At 42.7% G+C, this 24660-nt stretch overlaps 1 long non-coding RNA gene across 2 annotated transcripts in view; it reads left to right on the top strand.

Annotated features, from left to right (window-relative positions):
• The first annotated feature begins 4546 nt into the window (after positions 1-4546).
• LOC147249696 (uncharacterized) overlaps positions 4547-24660 on the top strand; it is a 34121-nt gene continuing 14007 nt past the window's right edge. For both annotated transcript variants that reach the window (XR_015119327.1, XR_015119328.1), the window contains exons 1-2: positions 4547-4826; positions 17054-17180. This is a non-coding gene — a long non-coding RNA (uncharacterized LOC147249696). The remainder of the gene's footprint in view (positions 4827-17053; positions 17181-24660) is intronic.

Raw genomic sequence — 24660 nt, forward strand, 5'->3', positions numbered from 1 at the left:
ACTAAAGAATGCACTTGTATGAACAAGTGTACTTTTTTTCTTGTGCATATTTCAAATGTACTTGGAAACACACACATAAAAAAGAATCATTGGTTCATATTATTTGCGGTTGATTCTAAAATTTACTTCCTAAAACCAATGTGCTAATACCTCATCTGATGTTGGTGACATCAGTCTTATTAATAACGTTCTAATATCCTTATGTAATGCTGCATTCAAATTACATTTCAGTGTAATGATCACTTTCCTCTATCATCCTTCAGACCTTTTTTTCGTCATGCACTATTATTTGAAACATCAACACGGTAGAGGAAAAAAGAAAACTTAATTAATTTCATTTGCCTCGCTTCCTCGTTACGTGAGTTGACTTTTAATGTGGTGGGAAAATGAGTATCCGGATACGACAGGTTAAAATGATAAGGTCACTGCCGCCGAACAAAAAGAGATCATTTTCTGTCATTTCACACAGAACTGGATTACACTCTTATTAAATAAACACTGAATGAGAGCGAGTGAACAAGGCAGATTGATTTGCTGTCATGGTGGCACATCAATTAATCTCTCGTCGCAAACGAGGGTACAAAAAACATAAAGTACAACTGTGAATACAACATTGTCATCGTCGAACGTATTGAGCGTAACATTCTGTACTTATTACTGTACGCTTTGTCTTTTCCTGACTAACAAGGGATTCACACTTGAATGTCTACTTTCCTTGAGAAACCCATGACAACCTGATAGTTGAATCATTTCATTAGTTTCCAGTGCAGGTGTGTGTGGGAATATCAACATTTGATTAATTAGCAAGGTAACTCAATTAAAAAGATATTACTAAAATGCACAAAGGCATCCCTCATGCGGAAACATATGTGTACACTGCTCACAACCGTTTGGCATCAAACCGCATAACTTTTCATACTTGAGCATTTTTGTCATAGCCGTGATATTTGGACAAACATGTTTGTGCATCCGTGCGCGTTCCCGCCCAGGTCACATCAACCCTTAAACCGTTCCTCTCTTTTCCAACACCGTTCCGTCCTACCACACATACACTCATGTGGATATTATCAGTGGTGCTCAGCTGAGGCTCAAGGCCTGTCCGGTCCCTGTGGCGTAGTGGTGGCCAGGGGAGGAAGAGCTTATCTCGGCCTCAGGCCCCTCCCTCGGCCCCATGCCTTGGCTCCAGAAGCTGGGAGGCAGATGCCATGTGGGCCCCCAGTGTGGCCTGTCACTGTGGCCAAAGCGTATAGCATTTAGTGCTTGAGGGACAAGCTTTTGAACCAGACAGTCCATCCTCTCGGTGTGTTTGGGGGACATGTGGAGCAGATGGAGGTGAAGGCCTTTAGTAAGACCAACTCCCTCTGGTCCACGTGGAGCAGACTGGACCATTTGCTATTCACAAACACACGGGCACATACATTCACGCACATTTAGGTCAGGGGACTCTGCATAATGATAAATGCGATGGAAGCAGGTTTAATTCCAGGAATATTGCTTCCTTTTACGTCAGATGTGCTCAGTGGGGTGTGATGATGGAGATAATGACTTAAGATAAATTAGATGATGATAAAAACAGCATTAAGTTTGTGGCATTTTTTTTATAGAATTAATCAAACAAAACTCGTTCTCTTGCAAGCGACAGTCATATTGCACCTACATCTCCATTCCTCCTTGAAACTGAGTGCTTCTTAGGAAGACAAAGGTAAGAACAGGTGTTTTTGGAATGCACAGCTGAAAACCTCCAGATGAGTTTTACAGGGACAAGGTTAACAGCTTCGAATGGGTCTTTTCGTCTCAGCGAATTATGCTAAGTGTTCACCAAACACAAGTCTAAATATAGGGATGGAACAAGCCGCAGATTAGCGCGCACAGTGATGGGTCTATAAGACGCCGGCACAGAGCTGTCTTCCCTCTTTGACTGGCACAGCTTTGAACCCCGCAGCTCAAATTCACTCCACACTGGGTAAATATCTGCAAGGGTAACCTGTACGGGTCTACCTATTAGCCTGTCTGTGTGTCTTCCTGTTAGAACCATGGGGGGAACAGTTGTTGTGTGTTTGGAGTAAATCATGTGTGTTCTAATGTCTGGTTGGAACTGCTGATATCTAAGGCATACAGGGCACTGCGGTAGAAACGTCCCACGCCCCCACCCCCAAACAAAAAGACGCCACCCGAGTTTATTTTTGCGCTACCACATTCCTCTTGGCTGTTTAAAGTATTAAAGACTGACATTTCAGATCTTAGGGCAAACTACATCATGCCCCCCTGCAAAAAAACAATGAATGATATGCTGAGGTCTTGTTTCAACAAAGACTCCCATGCTTTAGTCTTGCCTTTGATGTGCAACCACACATGCGCATTTCTACCACTCACACTCTCACACAGGCACAATGCATTTGCTGAAATAAAGTGACTGCAGTGTATGACCCATTTTGCAGAGGCAGGGTTTTGCTTTCATAACGATGGTTTGTGAGTGAGCGCATGTGTGTATGAATGTATAACTAGTATCTTACAACGGGATGATGAAGCACGACAGGCTTTTAAATCTTGAAAAGGAAGTGCTAAGGCTGGTTTCTGGTAAAAATGCTGCTGTCACACGTCCAGTCATAATGCCGTTAGCCATACTCCCCCAAGGCGACAAGCGAGTTAGAACTGAAAGTACTCTAAAGTAGCAAGAAAAGGGGAAGCATTATCTTGAGTCAAAATTTTTAAAAAAAATAGAGCGCAGGGGGTGTGTTGTGAAATATATTTTATGTTCCTTAAGTGTGAGGACAAGCCTCGAAACCTCTGAACAAGCTCCTCAAGCAGTTAATAATCATTGTTTCACGGTAATGGAGGAGCGAGGCAGAGATAATATTTTGTGTCGAGATAACGCATCGCCTTATTCCTGTCACCTCCCGTTAATGCGTGAGACAAAGTGAATGGGCGAATTGCCTTGGAGCCATCCAAATGAGGGTGTCTGCCGTGAAGTGAAGTGAAGTAGGAGGAGGAAGAAACGGGAGGGGGGCAAGTGCCACAAAAATCAGGGAGCGGCTGCTCGACCCTCACAGCGCATCACGGCAGCAGTCAAGTGAATGTGAAAACAAGAGAAAGCTTTGTGGAATATTGATTTAATGCCGCAGCCTGTGCAAGGGAAGATGCGCGCTCCAGATTACATGCGCTCTATTTCCCACCCATACAGAACCTTGAGTTCCTCTGCCTCCACACTCCAGAGAACCAGAGAGAGAGGATGTTCTTTTATGTGCTGCTACCCTCTGTGAAGTCCAACTGTGTAGAAAATCAATGGATAATTAGAACAGTATAAATATGTTAAAGCATGCTTCCTTTGTTTCTGTACATGAAAAAGAGAATATCAAGGGATATCCTGAATGTAACCTCCCATCTCAACACCTATAGGTTGTATCCTTTCAATTAGCTGCTGCCTCCTAAATAATGAATCGGCTTCAGACCCTATTAGCATAAAAAAATCGATTGTTAAGGTTGGTTTAGGTCTTTCAAACTATATGGCAGGCAACCAGTTGTGGAAGTATGCTGTGACAAAAAAAATGTGGTGTATTTTTTTTTTTTGTGTAAAATTCTTTTTTTGTGTGTGTGTCAATCTTTATCGATTTAGAATGATGTAATTCCACACCAACCGTACACTTGTGCGTGTTGCTTTGTTTTGGTCAATTGCATTTTTTTTTAAAGGAATCAATGTAATAGATAAAAAAAAAATGGTGCTTGTTTTAATCAGGCGTTACCCTGATGTTTGCTTTCATGTTGAGAACACAAATCCTACCTCAGCACACTTATAAATATAAATATACAAGTGCTTAGTAGTTTTAAATGTTTGTTCACCTTCGTCCAGCCTGTTGTTTTACCTGTATGTCTATTCTGTATAAGTATAGAGTCAAATTCCTTGTGTTAGGCCATTGAATTTGAGTCTGATTTGCTACTAAAACACTATCAAACTCAAAATTGCTAAATCATTTTGAAAACAACCTCTAAAAGGTCTCACTGACTCCATTCATGGGTTATCTGAACTACTGGACCAAATACACAACATGATCTGCTGAGTTGATGCTCCTTTCTTGACCTTTTTCATGCTCCTTTGAAGCTTTTTAAGGATGATTTAATCATTTTAATGTCACTTTAATTGGCACCATAATGATGGAAAAACGATAACATCTTATTAGTATGACTGACAATCACACAAATAGCCTCAGCGAGCGTGCTTTTGTTCTTTTCCTCCTTTTATTAATAGAGGAAATAGAACGTGTGCGTTGGTCGTCGCTGTTCCATGTGCGTGCATGACAAAATAACAGCAATAAAAAAAACAACAACAAACAAACCAGGAGATCTCTTGAACAATTTGTTACTTAATGCCCCCCTTCTGCCCCTCTGCACCCCACCACCCACCCCCGAAAATTATGAACAGTGAGCCGCACTCACATTCTTGCGCACGGCCAAGTGAGGAGGCGCCTCCGCTCTGCTGATGGGCCAATGGCGCACAGAACAGCTTCATCGTACATCCTCCGCCTGGCCAATGGCGCGCGTCTACCCGGCTCACATGACGCCTTTCTGTACGCTCCCTCTCCTCTGAGCGCTCAATCCCGGCGAGTCCAGGCATCATTGAAGACCTGACACCGGCGGAATCGGACGTTCAGCTTTCAAGAACAGAAGTGACCAGGCGTTATGTTACAAAAACTTTACCGTCATCAAATGAAGCTGACCGTCCAGTCGGTGAGATTGACATTGCGTCGTCGGAGGACAGACTTTTCCGCCACCAAACCACCGTAGAGCCACAGCGGCGAGACAATAACGCCTAGAAGTTGCAGAAATGAATCGTAAGTAGACGTCATTTCAGTTTTCTCGCTTATTTATCGCTGTCATTCTTGTCAATATTGGTCGTATTTATAAATTAGCAGCTAACTTTACTGTAGTATACTATTATTGTATGCGCCTTAGACGTTATTGTCTGATAGGAATTAAACATAAAAAACGCTTTATGGGCTTTTATTCCTGACAAATTTAATCGCACTTGATGCTTGATTCCTGTTGAAGTTCATCTGGTCTTCTCTTCTTTGGTCATTCTTTGTGCGCCTATGGGAATTTTCTCATTGTGTTACGTGGGGCTGTCTCCGCTCAGTGCCATAGCATGAAATATAGATAAAAAAGCACAGGGTAAACCCGCTGACCCCAGGCAGGCAGGCAGGCAGGCAGGCTGACTGACTGACTGACTGGCTGTGCAACCGGTCCACACGGCTCAATGAGGACAATTAGGGAGGGGGAGGACAGGAGAGGGAAAAAATGGAGTTCTTGAAGCACTCCATAAACAGGGCTGCACTTCACTTCAACCCCTCCAGCCAGGATGAGGCGAATCTTCAGTAAGGTGTGATTTCCAGTGCAGGATTTTATGTGTGTGTGTGTGTGTGTGTGTGTGTGTGTGTGTGTGTATGTGTATATATATATATATATATATATATATATATATATATATATATATATATATATATATATATATATATATGATTTTATATAAAAAAGAGAGAAAAAGTCTGGTAGATTTTGAAGACTTTAAAGAAAATGTGGCAGCGTGTGTCAACAATGATGTGAGCCACTCATGTCAAATTCTAGTTGATTTGGTAGACGCTAAGGTCATGTGATTAACTAGCATGTTAGTGGTAGAGGAGGATGATGATGGAGAGGGGGGGGGTCAAAGTTAAAAAAAAGGGTGCCCTCTGACTGTCTGTGATTTCTGCACAATCAGAGGCAGCGAACTGGGGACTGGAGCCATTTGATGTTTCAGAAGGCGTCAGATGGCTTTAATTAGGACCTATAAAATCTGTCTGCCCTATTCTCTGAGGCGGCACTCTAGAGGAGCGACAAAGGAGGGGAGCTGACACACACACAAATACAAAACAAGAAGAAACCAACACAGAAAGTCACTTCGGCGAAGGATCATCTCATCAAATTTTTATAACCCTCCTTCTTTTCTTCTTCTTCTTCTTCTCGCTCTCTCGCTTGCCTCCCACCCGCCCTGCCTTGATGCTGGTGGTATGTAGGCAACCCTCTTATTCCCTCTTTGTCTGGCTGGTGTGTTATCTACCCCCCTCCTCCTTTCCTAAGTCCTCCCAACCACCCTCAACCTAACTACTGCCTTCAGTCGGGCCGACCCCAGACACCTGAAGGCTAGACATAATGATCAAGAGAAGTTCCAGTCTGTCTGAAACACAGCCAGTTGTTTTAGCGTTTTTTTTCCCTTCTTCTCCTTCTTCTCTTTTTTTTCTGGTCCCCCCTGGCAGCCCAGCTGGCCCAGCTCGTGCCTCTCTCCCATCCCTCAGTCATAGTCAAGACATGCTGTGTTGGTGTGTGTGTGTGTGTGTGTGTGTGTGTGTGTGTGTGTGTGTGTGTGTGTGAGAAAGAGAGAGAGAGAGAGAGAGAGAGAGAGAGTTTCCATGCTACCACTGCTGCTGTGGAGGCTACATGGATGGAGTGTGGTTGACTCACACAGCTGCAATAGACACATTCATCAGGAAACATCAAAGAAGTCTATTGTGTGTGTGTGTGTGTGTGTGTGTGTGTGTGTGTGCGCGCGCGTGCGTGCAAGATGCTGTTCTGATGAGCTTCTGCGAGGCTGTTAGCATGGAATGGAGCTCATCATGATAATTTTTTGTCTTTAGTTTCCTAATCGTTGGCCTCACGGAATATGCTATATTTCATTAATTGTGTAGGGTCATTCATAACTCTTCTGCAAGAGGTCTTTTGCCCTGATATTCATCCTTACAAAGGACTACGTCAATAAAACATAATGAATGGGAGTGTAATCTTTTTTTGAACTTCAAAAACGAAGAGGAAATACAGTTTCTGCTCGATGGTTCCATTTTTACTGGTTTTAAACGAGGCCCTCAGACAGGCGACTGACGCATCTCCGTTGTGACGGTGGGCGGCTTTCAGCTGCGGGGCTTTAGTAGAAGTGGCTTCTGAAGTGAAGCGGAAAGCAAATACAAAAGACTAATTAAAGGTGAGAGTTGGTGAAAACGCTTCGGTACACGTATTCTTTTGGACAGACAAATTCATTCTCAAGTGCGCCTTCCTTATGAGTCTTTGTTTTCCCCGTGTTGGTTAGGGATTACATCATTCGCCTGCTGCTGGGTTAGCTAGATAATAAGCCAGCTTACTTCATGGAAAATGGCTGAAGTGGAGTCTTTTTGCTTGACGAGTCAGGGAAAAAAAATCTTGTCAATTTTTATGCACGCTTTCTAAACAGTGTCAAGATTCGAATTATATTAACGATTATTTCGTTACAGTTGGAATTCTGCATTCGGAGCCATAAAATCGGATGTTTTTCAGAGCAAGTGTTCATAAAATTTGCACAGGGATGCAGTCAAAACTCCTGACACTTGTTTGTGTGTTCTGAAGGCTGACTCTGTGTATCATGGCATCAAGGAGATTGAGGATGTCTCTTCTTCTGTCACCACCCTTTGAAGGGGGAAGCAATAAAAAAAAAAAAGCTCAATGGAAGCAACAAGCTGTTTTTCCCTCCTACACTTTGAGGGTTTCTACCTGGAGATGAATAGGAGGCCCCTCCATAACGAAGGGGGAGATGTGAACATTTTATTGAAGGCTGAGGATGGGGGTGTGTGTGTGTGTGTGTGTGGGGGGGGGGGGGGTACGCTACATGGTGTAGACACTTGGTGTGAAATAGTCCAGTTGTATCACCAAAAAAAAAAGAAGCAGTTTTTGGTTTCTGCCAGGACAAAATTTGTTGTCTAGAACCGGAACAATGTAAATCCGAGAAGGTTCAAGGTCAAAAGAATGTTGTGTAAACATGATCAAATTGTCCCGTTAAATCCTGCTTGAATTAAAATAGTGTCTCCACAGTGTTATAATACATCATCCATGATAATGACATTTGACAATCACAAAGCCACAGATTAGGATTTTCAGTAACCAGATTTATGCGTGAAGGAGTGAAGTCATGGTCAGGAATGTAAATGGTGGAGTCATTCAATTACCACCGTGCCCTTTCCCGGGAAAAGTCCCCAGCTGTGAAGAGGTTAATTGTTTTTGAATCTCCATCCGAGGGGAGAATATGGACGAACGGGAGGGATAATTGGGCCTCTGATAGTTGAGTGGGTTATGGATTACTGCGCTTTTCCAAAGGAGAGCAGAAAGAGAGGTGAACCGGAGAATCAGGAGAGTGGAGAAAGGCAGGGAAGGGGGCGTGAACGGGCCTGTGTTGTGCGATGCAGCCGCAGGGATCGTCTGGCCTTCTTAGGAAGAGAGAGAACGCCAACCCGGTTTAGCCCACGAGGTGACCCTTGACCTTTTGCATGCTCCTCCCTGCTCCAGGTGCAAGCCCTCACGGCTGGCGGCTCACACACAGACACGCACTACAAGTTAATTTTTCACACACTCCACAAGCACTGGGCGGGGGGGGGGGGGGGGGGCACTCTATAAAAACGTAGACCCCCACCCCTTCTTTTTTTTCTTGCCGTTCTATTGTCAAGGGTTAAAAATCCAAGCCAGCTTGTTGGGGTGGGGGAGTGTTGTGATAATATCAGACCCCCCCCGCGCGCGCACACACACACACACACACACACACACACACACACTCCTCCTGTAGAATATTTTCTCTCGAAAAAATGGATGCCTGCCTTTTAAATGTGGGGAGAAAAAAAGAAGATGATCTGACATGGTGCAATAATCACAGGAGTGTTAATCAGAGGCAAGTCATGTATAATTACTTTGGTGTTTGATAACACCACAGCGAATCACCTCGGGCCATTAGTGAAAGTTTCCCTGTGCTATTAATACGTGCTAATAAAATTCAAGAAAAAAGTGGTTGGAACAAGCCCCTATGCATGGCCCACTGGTTAAAGCGCTGTAAGGTTAATGAACCAATCTACATACTTTCTGTTTCCATCTGGGTGGAGTGACAAGGCAGATGCTTCCCACTCTGCACTGTTGAATTGTGCACGGAAGACAGCGTCAGGTCCTCGGAGCTTGATGGGCATCAAGCCTGTGGTCAAACACATTCCTGGACGAGGCGTTCAAACGGAGCGTGCAATGGAAATTAAAAAGGAAAAAAAAGCTTCTTTCTTTTTTGTTTGCCATGTTAAACAATCATGTCCTCCTTGACTGACGCTACAGCCCCTTCACCAAGTTTAATAGAATATCTGCCTTGTTTGGTAATCTTGCTGACAATCAGACGAATGGCACCAAAAACGTGATCTCATTAGCCGAGGAGGAAAATTTACCAGACGATCCGTGCAGTATTTTAAAATTTAATTTAAACCATTTGCAAATGATTGCATTAGAGGTAGCCAGTCTTTTAGATGGACGTTAAAGTTGTACACTCTAATGTTGGTCAGACCTTTTTTTTTTTTTAATGCAGGATAAAAACATGACGAGAGTCCAAACCTACGACATCAACAGATCTCCAGCCAGTGCTGACCAAATTCTAGAAAATCGGCGTTGTTTCTTTCTCAGCGTAAGCTGTGATTATACCAAATTTCAGCAAAATTCCTTCACAACATAGAGATTTTAAAAACAGACAAACTAGTAGCAGTGATGACATTGCCCCCTTGGTGGAGGAAATAACACCTGCAACTCCTTCTTCCTCATTAAGAACTCCAAAATTTAGAATTTGAAAATATTCTCTGTGGTTGTGACTAAGAGGCTGTGTAAATTGTACCAGTCGCCTGCCTCTTTAGTTCCAGAGTTGCACAGAGAAAGTTGACACTTTCATTGATGAATTTAACAACAGCTTTTTTTTTAGTGACAAGTTCTGCAAGTGAGAACAACTGTGGGAGCAAAATGAAAAAATGCATTTGAGAAACTTAATGTGGTTAGGATCGAATTTGGAAACCACGTCACTAATCTTAGCATCTGTCCCTCCCAATATGCAATACAGTGCAGCCCCTCCCATAAATGGAGAAAATGTCAGGAAGAGGGTCTCATCTGAGCTCAGGTGATGGGAAAGAAGTCCACCAGGGGCAGTCCAGGAAAATTACACGAGTCGATGCTGGAGACTGGGGGGGGGGGGGGGGGGGGGGATTAGTGTCCATCCACCTCATCTGGGTGATCACATTACAAATAGGACATTGTCGAAGTGCTCTTTTAGCGGAGGAGCAAAATGAGGTCTGCCGTCGATCGATAAAACAGTGTGAAAGCAGAGGGGATATACCTAAAAAATCAAAGGCTCCGGCTGGCTTGGCCATCATCTGGGTCCGTCTGCTGGAATCAGATAAGGAAGCGGGGCCTTGCAGGAAAGGTTGTTCAGCCCCGGGGCAGCTCGACTTGACGGCCATCCTTCCCACTGGCACACGCTGCAGACTGATTTCATCTGCAAATGGGCAACCCCAAAAACCAGCATCTATCTGGTCCTGCTCTGATACCGTATACTGGGAGAACAGGCAAAGGGGAAGCATGATATATAAGCCCTGCTGCCTGCATGGAGAGAAAATATGCAGCTATTTCTCAAACCCGTCCTCTTCGGATGATGGGTTTTACCTCATTCTGCACTTACATGATTTAAAGAAAATAAAATCACCCAGGTTTTTGGCTTGACAATGTGTCAGAGCTGGTGCGAGTGTTCGTCTCAGATTAGCTCTTTGTGCTGCAAGGAGAGAGAGGAAAGACAGGATGGTGGTGGTGGCAGCGATGGTGGTGGGGGGTGTCAGGGATGGAAGAACAATACTGCTACAATCCAGGTTGAAAGAAATCATTTTCTCAGTTTTATGAAAGCGGTATTTGTCCGGTTGGATGGTTCTATCAAAGCTTTACAGACATGGTGGAATGTGATTTAAATGACGAGGTGAGCTACAAAGCCAGCGAGATGTCGGGTTAGAGTCATTTCTCAGCTGAACGCTCTCCAGGTAAAATGCAGATAATGTGCTCTCGAGTTTTTCTTTTCTCTTTTCTTAAAGAAGTCTCATTTCTACAGACGGCTTTGAGCTGACACAGGCACTGCCAGAGCCTCTGTTCTCAGAACTAAGCTTGTACAACATTTATGTGGTGAAGATCAAAAGACATTATGGCTACACTTCACGCCTGTAAATTCATCCCTGGAATAAAAAAAAAAAAAAAAACAAGTTTGCTGAAGAACTCATTTCTTGTGCCGCTTAAAGAATTATCTCTCTTTTTTTTTTCCTCCCCTTCTAATTTCACCCACAAGTCTAAAACACTCCTGATTCCTACTTTTAAAACAATATAATACCAGGGTAGAAAACTGGCAGAGGATGATAGTTCAGGTAAGTGAACAGGAAAAGAGGATGAATTGCTCAGGTTTAGACATGCCGGGCGCAGATAAAGAATATTTTTATCTGTCGTTAACTTCATTTTTTTTTTCCTGCAGTATTTCCCAGTGCCTCACTTCTCTCTGAGCCATTCATGCTTGAAAACTTCCTTCACATGTTCAGAGTTTTATCGTCGATGCGGGACTATCGGGCATAATGAAGTTCTGTTTCCCAGCATGAGTTTGGGAGGCTCATGATTACAAATGCGTCTCTCATTGTCTCCCATCATCTCCTGCCTAATTGAAGACAATATAAAGAGACAATGGGGTCTCGGTCATCATACTGCATCAATGGCATGCTCTATGGAACGTGCCAGTCTGTTAAAAGTGTGTGTGTGTGTGTGTGTGTGTGTGTGTGTGTGTGTGTGTGTGTGTGTGTGTGTGTGTGTGTGTGTGTCGAGGGGTGTATGGATACTTGAATGCGCTCGAGCTTGTTTAATTTGGACCAAGAAGATGGACAATTATACTACATTTCCCGAGGGGCTGCTCATTTTGGTCAGCTTCCCCACTTAATGGCTACCCGCCCTTGTAAACGCTCCTGGATGTGTCTGGGTCATATGTGTGGAGGCGGGAAGGGATTGAGGGTGGGGGTCTGCCACTGGAGGAGTTTTCTCAGATGATTAGGACAGCCAAGTGGGGAGAGTCCCTCAGTGCCTGGCCTCCTTCACCTCCCTAATATGCCCTGAATAGGTCCCCCTCTGCTGTGCATTTGTTGCGGGGTTTGGCGGGAGGGGGGATTATGTCTGGCTATGGTTTAGGAGTGTTTGTCATCTGCCCCCTCGAGGCCCGCGCTGGTTCCTTTGTCTGAGCGTCAGGCGTCGGCGCAATGTCAAATAACACAATGCGCCGATGCAATCAGGGCATCTCGGGTGAGGAACCGACACAGGATTTCATGTTTTCACTGTTATAATATATTGTTGGGTTTTTTTTTTGTAGAATTTTGCATATTTCTGCTTAATGATGCCGCTTTTTGAATTCTCGTAAAATGATCGAATAGGCTTAATGTGAAGCTGTTTTCAGAATATTATCAAGACGGAAGCTTACTTCATCCAGGAAGACAAATTTTGTTGAGTTGAATGTAATCAAAACAAAGATCTCTGCCAATTTGCACTCTCGTGTCGTGCAAAAATACTGTGTTTTCGAGGACGGAAATACTAAGTAGAAAGAAAATTCTGAAATCAGTCTGTCTGTGGATATGCTTTCATTTTTTACAATGATCTCTCACTTGTGATCATTCAAAAGGATCACATAAGCTGAACAACAAGGTCACCTTTAAGGAGTAAGAGTGTCTAAAATAGATATTTCAGCCAATAGTCTTTTAGCAAGATCCTTTACTCCAGGTATCTTTGTCTGAATTATATTTGGTATGAAAACAAAGAAGGGAAAAAAAAAGGAGAACCGCTTATCAGCAGATATCGGACAACTTAGATGTCGATATCCACGTGCATCGTACACCGGCCACACAGATTTATCGCCAACTCTTGAGTGTTTTCTATAAAGGAGCTGCAGTGGACCACGAAGCACCTCCTTCTTGCATCTCTTCTGATCCGTGATGGATGAACAGCTTTATTCTCATCTGAACAAAGGCACATTGTTTCACAGCCTCACCTCATCTTGAATATGGAAACAAACGATACCTCTTTGTGTGAAAGCTGTTGAAAAATCACCATGTGCATATATAGAGAGAGATATATATCTCTCTTTATATATCTCATTCTGAAAATCAGTCTCATACAGAACATAATTGAAAGAGCATGAGAAAACTGTCCGAGTTTAGTGATTTAATTTAATATACTATTCTGGTATTTTTATGGCCTAAAACTGTATGACATATAATGACTCATTCATGTCCAAACAATGGTAACAACGTGAGTACTTTGACTCTTTCAGTATGGCAAGTTAAGCTGAAGACAAATCGAATCCTACCCCCCAATATTTGGTGGCTGTGGAGGAGATGTTGTTGTTTGATTCAAGTCATTAGAACCAGGAAATGACACACATTCCTGCTTCCCAGTAACAAAATAAGCCCAAACATTCTACTGCTTCTGCACAATTATGCCCATAATTTCAGCGTTAATTGCTTCCGTAGAAAACATGAAATTGATTCATGATCTTGACTTGGCTGGGACACTTAAAATAATGTGGACCATGTGATTGAAATCAGAGGTTACATAAAGAATAGCAAGCTTAGAAAATAAAAAGGAAATGTACTGAGGTGTTTTGAAATTACTTATTTATAAAAAAAAATAAAACAACCTCTTTCAGCTCAGTCTGTCATGAGTTTTAACAGGACATATTTAATAGTTTTGTTTCGTTTCGTTTTTTAACGTTGGACTGTCCTGAACGGGCTGAAGCTATTGTTCTTCAGTCTCATCTTTACTTGAGTGGAACCTGATCTTATTGTGACTCACAAAGCTGCAAACCTATGACTAAAGATATCCCGTTTCCCCTCACAATAGACGGTGCCTAGACAAGGAGTCCTCTCCCACATTGCGGATGAGGTAAATACACCTGATAGATAAGTTTTGTTGAAACCCTATCAGCAATTTGTTTTTTGTTTGTTTTGGTTTTACGTCACATGGTCGTGACTTGCTTGTGTGCTTGTGATCTTTTTCTTTACCTAAAACTAGTTTCTATCTCACTTGTCTGTCCCTAAAGATACGTTAAAACTGTTTTCATAGACAATTTTAAAAAGACCTTGATTTTTTTTTTCAATTTTTTAAAAATAGTTATAGCTGAGGGTTTAATGAATGTAGACACACAGGTCAGTGGCTGTTTATGTTGGTGGTGAGAGAGTGAGTAGTTAACAGTTACACATGGGCAATTTCCTGGATTCGGGTGAATACTTATGGGGGTTTCCTTGCCAACAATGGTGGTGGGATCAAAGGAGACTTTTAAAAATAGTTGTTCCACAAGTTAGAGTCTCAAATAGGTGGGATAATAATGGAATTCATTTCGGGGGGTTTTTTCCTAAGAAATGTATTTATGTCAGTCATAACTTAAGTTAGCGCATAAAGACAGAAATTCAAGACCTTTTATTTTGGAGAAGTAAAACTGGCTCTACTAGCTTTGGGTTATACACTGGCAAATAGATCAGTCAGTGCTAATCATCTATCACAGTGAGGCTCGCTTTCTTCTGGCGGTACAAGAAAGCAAATCCAGTGTGGATGATCTTTGTGTGGGCAGGAAGCCTTGAAGGTTTGCATCATGTCTGCCACGTTCTCCCCGAGGGCATTCTAGCCTCCTTGCATGCAGAAACTCCACACACTCAAGCACGCAAGCTACCGTTTTCTCACAGCGCGGCAGAAGTCTGTCTTCATCTGTCCTATTGATTAATGAAGCAGGCGCAGCAGGGTGTCCAAGAGAGGCAGGAGTTTAGATCAAGGCTGTAAGGAGCCTCTCTCTCTCTCACACACACACACACACACACACACACACACAGACGTGCATCCACGTTAACCCACACACGCACACACACTTTTTCTCCATGTCATGTTGTCACTGTCACAGAAGACAGACACTGTAGACGCAGGCAGCCATGACACACAAGTATACACACAAGGGTTCAGAGAGATGTGACACACACACACACTACTCACACACATGTCGTCACAGCTCACAAATACACCATATAACACTTGTACTCACACACACACACACAACTATGAAAGAATTAGCATGGCTTTGCTGCCGGCGTTTAAACTGGAAAGGCGTTTCTATAAACATAATGTTTGTAGATTAGTTGGGGTTAATGATCCGATTGCCTGGGAGCTGCCATGGCGTCTGTGTACGTGTGCACGTGTGTTTTTGGCGAGGGCAAAAAGGCACTGTTCTACTAAGCCGTCTCCCTTACTTCCAAATGAGACATGCCATAGGCACCATTACAGGAGCAGAATTTATGCTATTAGGGAACTGGGTTTACCACGCTAGCAGTGGTACCAAAAGGAAACGGCTAAAATTATTTCTTGTCTAACCTCATTGGGCAGGTTCTGTATTTTCTTTGCATAAATGAGAAATAACAGGTTGTGTACTCAGCAGCTATTTATAGCTTCCTCTTAGAATATCATCCACATTATTTCAGAGCCATGCAAATGTAAAAACCGAGAAATAGAACGTTTTATTCCAACGTTTGTTCCTTTTAGAGCAGAAATAAAATCCAGAGACACATTTTTTTTTCCTTTGGTGTTTAAAATTAGAATGCTAGTCCACACTAGAAATAGCCTCGGGCATATGACTTTTTGCAACACTTAGTTAAAGTGGAGTCAGTGAGTTCGATGAGGGTGAAGCCTCCCCAAACCAAACCTACCCCCCCCCCCACCCCCGTCATAAACACACTCTCATGTAATGCTGTATGGGCAGAAAAGTGCTGGATAGACGAGAGGAGAAAATGAGTTGCAAAGGGAAGGAGACTAAAAAAAAAGGACCCTTATTTTTTTTCTTTCAGCCCTCCAACATTTTTAGCCTTGCTCTATCTCTCCCTCCCTCCATTCTTCATTCCCTCCCTTCCTTTCTTCTGGCGTTCCTGTCGAGGCATGCCTCCATCTCCGCCAACCGGCATCGTCCAGGACAGGGCGAGGGGCAAGTTGAGAAGTGAAGAGGGGAGGAGGGCAAACAAAGGAGTACTGTTGCTGTCTAGCTGTGGGTTTTTGGGGAGGGTCTACACCAGGCTAGTGGGGCGCGGGGTTAAGGGTAGATGGGAGAGGGGAGGGGAGTACAGATGGAGAAGGAGTGTGACTGAGGAGGTTTTATCATCAAGAATAGAGATTAAAATGAACGGGAGGGGAGCAAGGCTGTCCGTTGTTCATAGTAATAAAGAGGACAAGCAGTGCCAGTCATTTTTGTCTTTCTCAGATGCACTCAGACACTCACACACACGCACTTACAGTCAGCATGCTGCAAAGCGGCAGATAGTGCGAGTGTGAGAGATAGGCAACGGTTGGAGATGGTTCATTGTTTCCTGGCCATTATACAATATTTGCTTAACCCACATGCTTTATCTGTGCAGCTGTATGCTACAAATGAGATGACAAAAAGTGTTTGTGTGTGTGATGGCAGCTGTCACAGCTGTTAGCAATTTAATCAGTGCACTATTAGACACCCTCAACCCACCCCAACACACACACACACACACACACACACACACACCCTCAATTTATGAGTTTACGATAAAATCCTAACAGTGCAATTAAATACCAACTTTTCTAAGCTATGAATGGTGACACAGTAACAAATCAACATGTTAAAATGGCAATCAGGTAGCCGTATAGAAGCATAATCATAATCACAGCACTTCTTTGTCCCCAGTTGCCAGTTAGCAATCCCTGACCTCAGCTTGAACCTCATTCCTTGTTACATTGAGCAATCTTGTTCTACTCTTCAAATAATGCACAGGCCACTTCTGCTGCATTGTCTTCCAAGTGGTTACTTTGCATTATGAGATAAAATACGACACAACAACAACAAAAAAATCTTATCTTCAGTACTTTAAGGTAAGCACGTTCTGCTGTAGGTCACGAATGGCATCTATTTGTAATCTCTGCTGCTATCTTGTTCATACATTCCTTCAGCGTAGTGAGATAACAGATTTTTTACAAAGGAAACACTGACTTTTTTAAGGGCGAAACTGGAATCCCACAAGGCTCGACCGTATGAATGGACAACTACCTACTTTTCTTGGTACAGAATGATCTGTAGGGTCGGTGGTAGATACATCTCTATTGTGTTCAAACAGTTTTTCACCGTTTGCTTCCCCTCTCTGCCCTCTTGTTGTAGGTCATGTAGGAGCTGGCACATGAAGAAGAAACAGAACAAGCGCTTGCAGCATTCACCACCGAGGGAAGGAAGGGGAGCAGAAAATCCCTCACAGCAGAACCAGGAAAAGACAAGAGCGATGACAGAGGTAAGAGAGCTTGCTTCACCCCGGGGGTTCTGTCTCGTGTGTGTGTACAGTATGTGTGTGTGGTGTGTGTGTGGTGTGTGTGTTTGTATTTTCTGTTGCCCTTCCACCAGGTTGCCTGATTCATCTATCTACCTAGAGTGGGTCTGGCATTTGCATGTATATGTGTGTGTTTTTGTGATGTGTGTAAGTTTGTCTTTGTTTGTTTTGTGTGTGTGTGTGTGTGTGTGTGTGTGTGTGTGTGTGTGTGTGTTCCTGGCGTTGAGCCACAGCTGCCAGGTGAAGAATGTACCATCAGATCTGAGTCACCTGCTGCCTCTTCAGCTTCTCCATTGTCTTAATCTTTCCTTCTCTTTTCAACCAACATGCTTTTCTCTTTACGAAAGTGGAACCCAACACACCTTCTACTGTATCAGGGTTAGAAACCACCACCCACCACTAGCCAGATGGGAGTGAATTTGATTAACCAGTGCGACGCCTTTGCAGGAAAATTAAAGACGGCATGGAACATTATTGAAATGTGCCGTGAAAAAGTCAGGTCAAGACTACGCGCCCCCCCCCTCCCCGAGATTCCAGCCACGACCTGTGGGGGTCAGTAACACATGTGCACCACATCTAGTCTGGCTCCAATATCACCAGAATAAGATAGTGAGGAGGATGGTTTCAGAGAAGGTGACTAGCACTGCAGCGTTCCTTTGCGGGTGTAAGCAGTGTGGTGTGGCTAAAGTCAGTAATCCTTCACAATACAATAAGACTGAACATCAAGGAGTTCTGTCATTCATTTGTTCTCGTCTGAGTTTTTACCGTCACGTCACCGACGTGTGAGCAGCCATCTTCTCTGCCATCTCCTCTTTGTAATCTGCTGACTTAGATTTCAGTTTGCATCTCTATGTTGCGTTCTGACCATAGATTGAACGATGCAGGATTTCATGTCACATTCATGCGCATCTCGTAAAAATCTACATCACTTGGGCAAAGTCTTTGTATTCAGAGAAGACACGAAGTAGGACTCATTGTCATGACTGGGTTTTACCAGCTTATGTCACATCTAGACCTGCTCGTGACATTCATTCACATGTCTTCAGTGAATACACCCACAGAACAAGTCTTAAATTCATGGTCTTTGACAATAACATATTTGAATCGAATAGAGAGTTGCATTGAAAATTATGCTAGAACTTTTTTTTACTAGATAGGCGGGAGGAGATTTTTGGAGAAACCTAACAGATCCCATACACGCTGAATATATATATTCATATATAATCATATATTTCTGTCTATGTACTTCAAGTACTCTATGGTAATGAATGCTGAACATTTGTATGAAGAGTAAGCCAACAAATGTTGTATTCTAAAAACGTATGAACTTGAATTAACCATGTATCCACTTATTCTTTCCTTTATGTCACGATAACACAGAGAATCTATTTCATGAGAACTTGCCCCTTTCTCTCCAACATCAGTTCGACTTTTAGAAAAAATGCCAACATTTTAAGGGTGGAAGACATATAACAAAACATTATTTTAAAGGACGATGGTGCCAAAAAGCAAAATACACAAGTGAAACTGGGCGAGGAGCCACCTTGTTGTCCTAACTGTATTTCAGCAGTTTCCAAAATGAGCAGTCTCACTGAGTAATCTTCTCACTCTCACTCTCTCTCTCTCTGTCTCTCTGTGAGACCGAACGCGGCAGTACATCATTTTCTACCATGTGGGCATGTGGATGGAAAGGGAGGGGTTGATTTCACACAAGAATCAGTTAAAAAGAAAGAAAACTGTTTTTCTCAGTTCTTGTCAGCCCTCCCGTCTAATGAGACTCTTCCATCTCCAGAGGTTACGATGGCTTCAAAGCTTCTCTGTCCAGGCTTTTACAGTTATTAGACGTCAAAAATTAGCATGCAGTTTACACCTAGATTTATTTTTCCGGATCTAAAGTCCCAACATTGTCCATTTAGTCATATATGGGCTTTCAAAGTGAAGAAATGTTGTTTTTTTTTATGAATTGACTTGAAGCTTAAAGACGACCATAATAGTGATAATAACATGGCACGCCTGTAGAAAGCATTGCCAGTGGGGGAAAATTGTCAGAATGAACTGACAATTATATCCTGTATAGACAGATTAAATTCATTCATCTTCTCTTCAGCTCAACTCACTTCATATCAACCCAGTCCAGTCAAACACAATTCTCTCCTCCAGCTCCTTGTGTCTTCCACTCGTTCTCACTCATTTCCAGTTTGCAGGAGCCCTCTGCAATCTTTTGTCTTTCGCACGTTTTCGACTCTTTTGTTCTCGCCTCTCTTGAGCAATCACAGGTTCATAGTCCACCCGAGCCATCTCTCTTTTTATTAACAACCATCCATCAGGATCTTTCTCTCCTGTATCCCAGGAAAGATTTTTCTCTCCCTCGTTCTACCTTTCATAAAGTCACCAAACAAAGGGCACTTAAAAAGACAGGAAATTATAATGAAAGAGATTTAAATGAATTTAACAAAGGTTAGAAATTTGGCGACAGCCCTCCAGAGGGAGACTACCATTTAGATTTTTTTTCCTCTTAACATCCTCATGTTAGGCAAAACCTATGGATGGATGTGGTTCGGAACTTGCTTGAGGAAAAAAAAGCTGTTTTCTTTGTCTTTCATCCTTCTTTTGATGGATGTTCTTTATATCAACCCAGTGTGATTGGTGGAGTCACATGTTCTACAACTACACACAAACCTCATCGTTTTAGGAACTGGTCAAATGATGCAAGTGCAGTTTAAGGAAGGAAGAAAGAAAAGGACAAAGGTGGCGGATGTTCTAACCAACCCCCACCCCCCCACCCCCACCCCCACCCCCAACCCCTCCTTTCCTTTCAAGTCTATCTGCCTTTGCTCCGGTGGAAGAAGGTCTTTCAGGAGCAGCCGAGTCTATCTAAGCTGGCTGTTTTTTTTGTGTGTGTGTGTGTGTGTGTGTTTTTTAAAGCCGCTGGACTCGACGAGCGGCGTGGATCTCTTTTGGTTTGTGCATAAGAAGGTGGGGCAAAGCTCGCACCACGGTATTGTCACACGGTTTCATATTTCAAAAAAGGCATCTGGGGAAATGACAGGCAAATGAGCCACTCTGTCAAATCATATTGATTCAGTGCTGGACAAGCAGACAGAGCGAGTAATCGTCATTTTCACACTCACGCAAAATAACTAGCGCTTGATGGACAACGGTTTACAATGGCGAGGGGCAAAGACATACTCAGATGGGCATAGAAATAAACCTGACGGACAAGTGTCGAAAATGGTAACGTTTGTGTCTGCACAAAGTGGAACAACACTGCTATTTCATCAAAGCCTCTCCACCCCTCCACCCTCCCACCCACCCTGTTCAGCGCAGACATGCTGCAACCACCAGAGGATTAAAGATTAGAATGAGAGCTTTTATTGAGTTTGAAGCCACAGCAGATTCAAAATGACTTGGGGAGGGGGGTTGGAGGGATGAATGGATGGATGGATGGATGGATGGATGGATGGATGGATGGATGGTTGGTTGGTTGGAGAGATGGATAAAAATGGTGAAAATATTGACAGGACAAAAAAGGTGATAAGTGCAAAGAAATTAAAGGTGTACATGAAAGAATTACAAAAAAATTGGAGAAATGGAAGTGGTGAGTGGAGGGGTGAAGGCCAACAGAGCGATGCCACTAACGTCTTTATAAGGTCATAAAATACTGCACTTCCTGGCCTCTCTCTAATTGCTGAGAGGGATGGGATGGAGGGAGACTAGATTCTACCTACTTACTAAATGAGAACTCTAAATCCTTGCTCGGCCTTTGGGACTTCTGGGGGGGATTTTCTACACCAGTAACATGGACGCAGTGAGGGAGAGCAAGTTGGTCCGTGTTTAAATATTCTTTACTGTACTTCTGCTCGAGATAAAAAGGAAAGAAGAAATGCAAAGAAAGGCAAGATTTTCAATGATCCCTGTCAAGTTGCCCTGGTAAAAAAGAGAGGTGAATGAATAATGACAGAGATCTGAGCTGGGGAGGAGGGGACCAGAGTTAAAAATATCATGTACTTATATATGCTATTCTGAGTAATAGCAGCTTGAAAATGAGGCTGAGAAACAACACACAGAAGTGGAGAGGCAGAGAGAGAGAAAAAGAGAGAGAGATTTTATTGACTCAGCAGGAAACAACTAGAAACGGCTATGCTTCCCCGAGGAGCTGTATGGTGAACTCTTAAAAACGTGAAAAGTAACGCTTGCCATCAGAGGAAAAGAAAACACTTTCAATTCATAAACTGCTTGTCTAGGGGACCCTGACCCAACCTCTAACCCTAAAATAAGCACTGTTCCTAAGTGAGCTTTCAGAGGAAGAGAAAAGCATCATTCTTTAAAAATCTGGAATAGTGGAAGAGAGGAAAAAAAAACTCCTAACTGCCCTACATACCTGCAGATGTACTTGAATGGAAGAGCTATTATTATCAATATTTGTCTCCAAAGCATCATTTTTTTAACAGTTTGGTGAGGTCATCATTTCTAAATCAAATGAAAGGATTTAAATGCATTCAGTTATCTCTTGATTAAGGTGACTAGATGTTATCAGAAGTCATCATAAATACGTGTTTTCATTTATGGAAAACACCTTTTTTTTTCTATTCTCGGTGTCAGTAAAAGCATTACTATGTTGACTCATCATCAACACCTATGGCAGAGGCTGCAATGCAAAGTCGAGATTGATCCAGAAACGGAGCTTACTGATGACTCGAGTGTCTCTGTAGCATGCGGAGAGGCAGGTTGATGAGATGGACGGCTCAACAGACACCAGACCTGGCAGTGGCAGGCCGCTGGTTTGAGTCCCGCCTGAGTCACATTTTCACTTGCAACTTTGACCGAAGCCATGTTGTTATTCTGACCCTAACCTTGTGCTTTTGTTCCTAAACTTAACCAGACTTTAAACATAGCGTTGGCACATCATGCAGCATCCTTATGTTTCAAGATTGAATGTCTTTTCACTTCAATTTTGGTCCTAAAATGATATCTTTCCCCAGAGTTTGCCGAGATGGATAATGACTGGGTTTGAGATGAAAGTTTTACTGACTGTTTTTTTTTTTTTTTTTTTTTACCTTTTCTCTCTTTTAATAGTTGACATCTTTTGACAGCAAAAACACCATGTAGAAACTGGTAATGCATAAAAAAGTAATTCTAATTTTTTTTTAGTAATCCTATGTTATTGTCTTCTAACCTTACAATTGAAAATTTCTGGAGTCACCAACGAATAATTTAGATACAGTGGAGGTACGTCTGTTTCACTGGTGATTTATCGCCTGTGTCGTTGGAATATTTATAACGTTGCTTTAACGTCATTCTACACCAACAACAACACCCACTTTGCAGTTTTATCTGGATTGCACAGTAATGGAGGCGGAGTGATTGAGCAATTCCAGGTTGATGCTAAGAGTTATTTATTTCTACGATTGTGTGTGGGGGGGGGAAGAAACCTTCACAATAAAAGGGAATGAAAGAATGAGCATCCATTCCTTACCTTAACTTTTCTTTTTTTCTCTACATCAGCAGATGAACCTCTGTAGCTTATTTGCTAACAGGCCCCTGGTAGTCAGACAGGCGATTATCAGCTGATATGGCTGATAATCGGTTCCTTGTCATATCGCAGGCTTTTTGGGTCTGAACTTCTTATGTTTTGTCAGTAACTTACCCCGAGTTTACGAGCTGGGTGCTAAACTTTTGCTCATTCTGATGAAGAGGGTACGGGGGTGTATTGTGCCTAAACTCGCCACACTACTGGAGCCGTATAACGGTTGCCATTTTTGTGCTGGGTTTTTATCAGTGGGTGAGAGAATGAAAAGGAGTCAAAGGCAGCCCCCTAAGCTTTCCATAATGCTTCCCAAGAGGAGACAAAGGCCCGCATTCACTGCTGGGTGTCGATAAGACCTATCATTAGTCTGCCATTGGAGGTATTACCAACACTCACAAATACACTTATATAAACACACATAGACACACACGCACATACAAAACACAAGAGCTCTTACTCCTGCACCAATTCCCTTTTTTTTTCTTTATTTTTTTTTAACATACACATGCTTGAATATTTGTATGCGTGCCAGAGGAGTGAAAGAGGCAGCCGGGCTTGACTTGAATCGAATAAGCAGAGGAGTGGACCTCCTGCTGCTTTCCAATCACAGCAGAATTCACTCAGCTTCACATGGCGGCAACGTCCACACACAGCTACACCTTGTGCGCGTGTGTGTGTGTGTGTGTGTGTGTGTGTGTGTGTGCGTGCATGTGCGTGGGCATATGTATTATACCTTGCATAGCTGCAGCTTTAACTTTAAGCAGCTGCTGACATAACCAGCCCGTGATAACTAATACACTGCACAACTGTGGAACTGATGGTTATATATTATGTTCCTCCAATAGTTGCCTCATCCAGAGAAATAAATTCTGGTAAATCCAAAAAATAACAGCGTTAAACTGCATTTCTTTCAGACGTGAATGATATTGGAATTTTTTTTGAGTGTTTATCTGATTTCCCGATACTTTACATTTACCAGTATCACCGATAATGATATTACCTGATATGCAAAGTTAGTGCATGCTTAAAAACACATAAGAATTTTAGATGTCATGTTTTTCTTTTCCGAAACATACGGAAGTGCCAACAAATCCGATATTTTGTGCCTTGTTTCCTCATCATCTGTAGTTTATCAGACTGATAACCTGTCATGATGCCCCGGTATCATCTTGAATCCTCTTTATTTTCTGACAAAGAAACAACATCACTACTTGCTTTAATTTGTGCTTGAAGAACTGTCTCATGTTGAACACAGTTAGAAGGGAGAATAGTAGAATTTGGTGCACGGAGAGGATGATGGTGGGGTTTTCTATTTTCCCTCTATATCATGTGTTTGTACCCTTTTGAGAGGACAACAACGCTGCTGTCCAGATCCTAAGTAGATGATGAACCGCAGGTCGCATTCCCATTCCCTCTCATTAGCTCAGCCCCCTGGAGAATATATGAGGTTACTTACCTTCCCCTGCCCTGAGTTCCCAGCCAAACACCAAGTGTCAGATCAGGGTCATTAGCCTCACTGCTTGGAACAAATGGCCTTCGATAGCATGCTAAAACACAATAGAAGCCATTTAACCCCTTGATCCTCTGGAGGATAACATATTGAAAACATTAGGAAGGAAGGAGTGGACAGGGATGATTTAATATTTTTAGCCCTCTGCATCCTAAATTAGTTCCTGTGTGCTTGTGTCGCTTTGTTGTGGCTTTTGAAAGTCTTCCTTTTTTTCTTTTTTTTTTTTGTTGAGATCTTGGAATCTTTCGACACTACACTGGAGCTAGAAAATCAGTTGTTTGCCTGAAAACAAAAACTGCAGAGAGACAAGTGGGCAGAGGATCAAAGCCAGGGAGGATTTGTCTGGCAGTAGTCGCTGGGGTCCTGCCTGTGTCTACGCTTTTTTTTTTTTTTCCCTATGTCTTCAT

The sequence above is a fragment of the Aulostomus chinensis genome, chromosome 14 (assembly GCF_037954235.1).
Source record: "Aulostomus chinensis isolate RoL2024-O1b breed Wild chromosome 14, RoL_Achi_v1.0, whole genome shotgun sequence".
Lineage (NCBI taxonomy): Eukaryota > Metazoa > Chordata > Actinopteri > Syngnathiformes > Aulostomidae > Aulostomus > Aulostomus chinensis.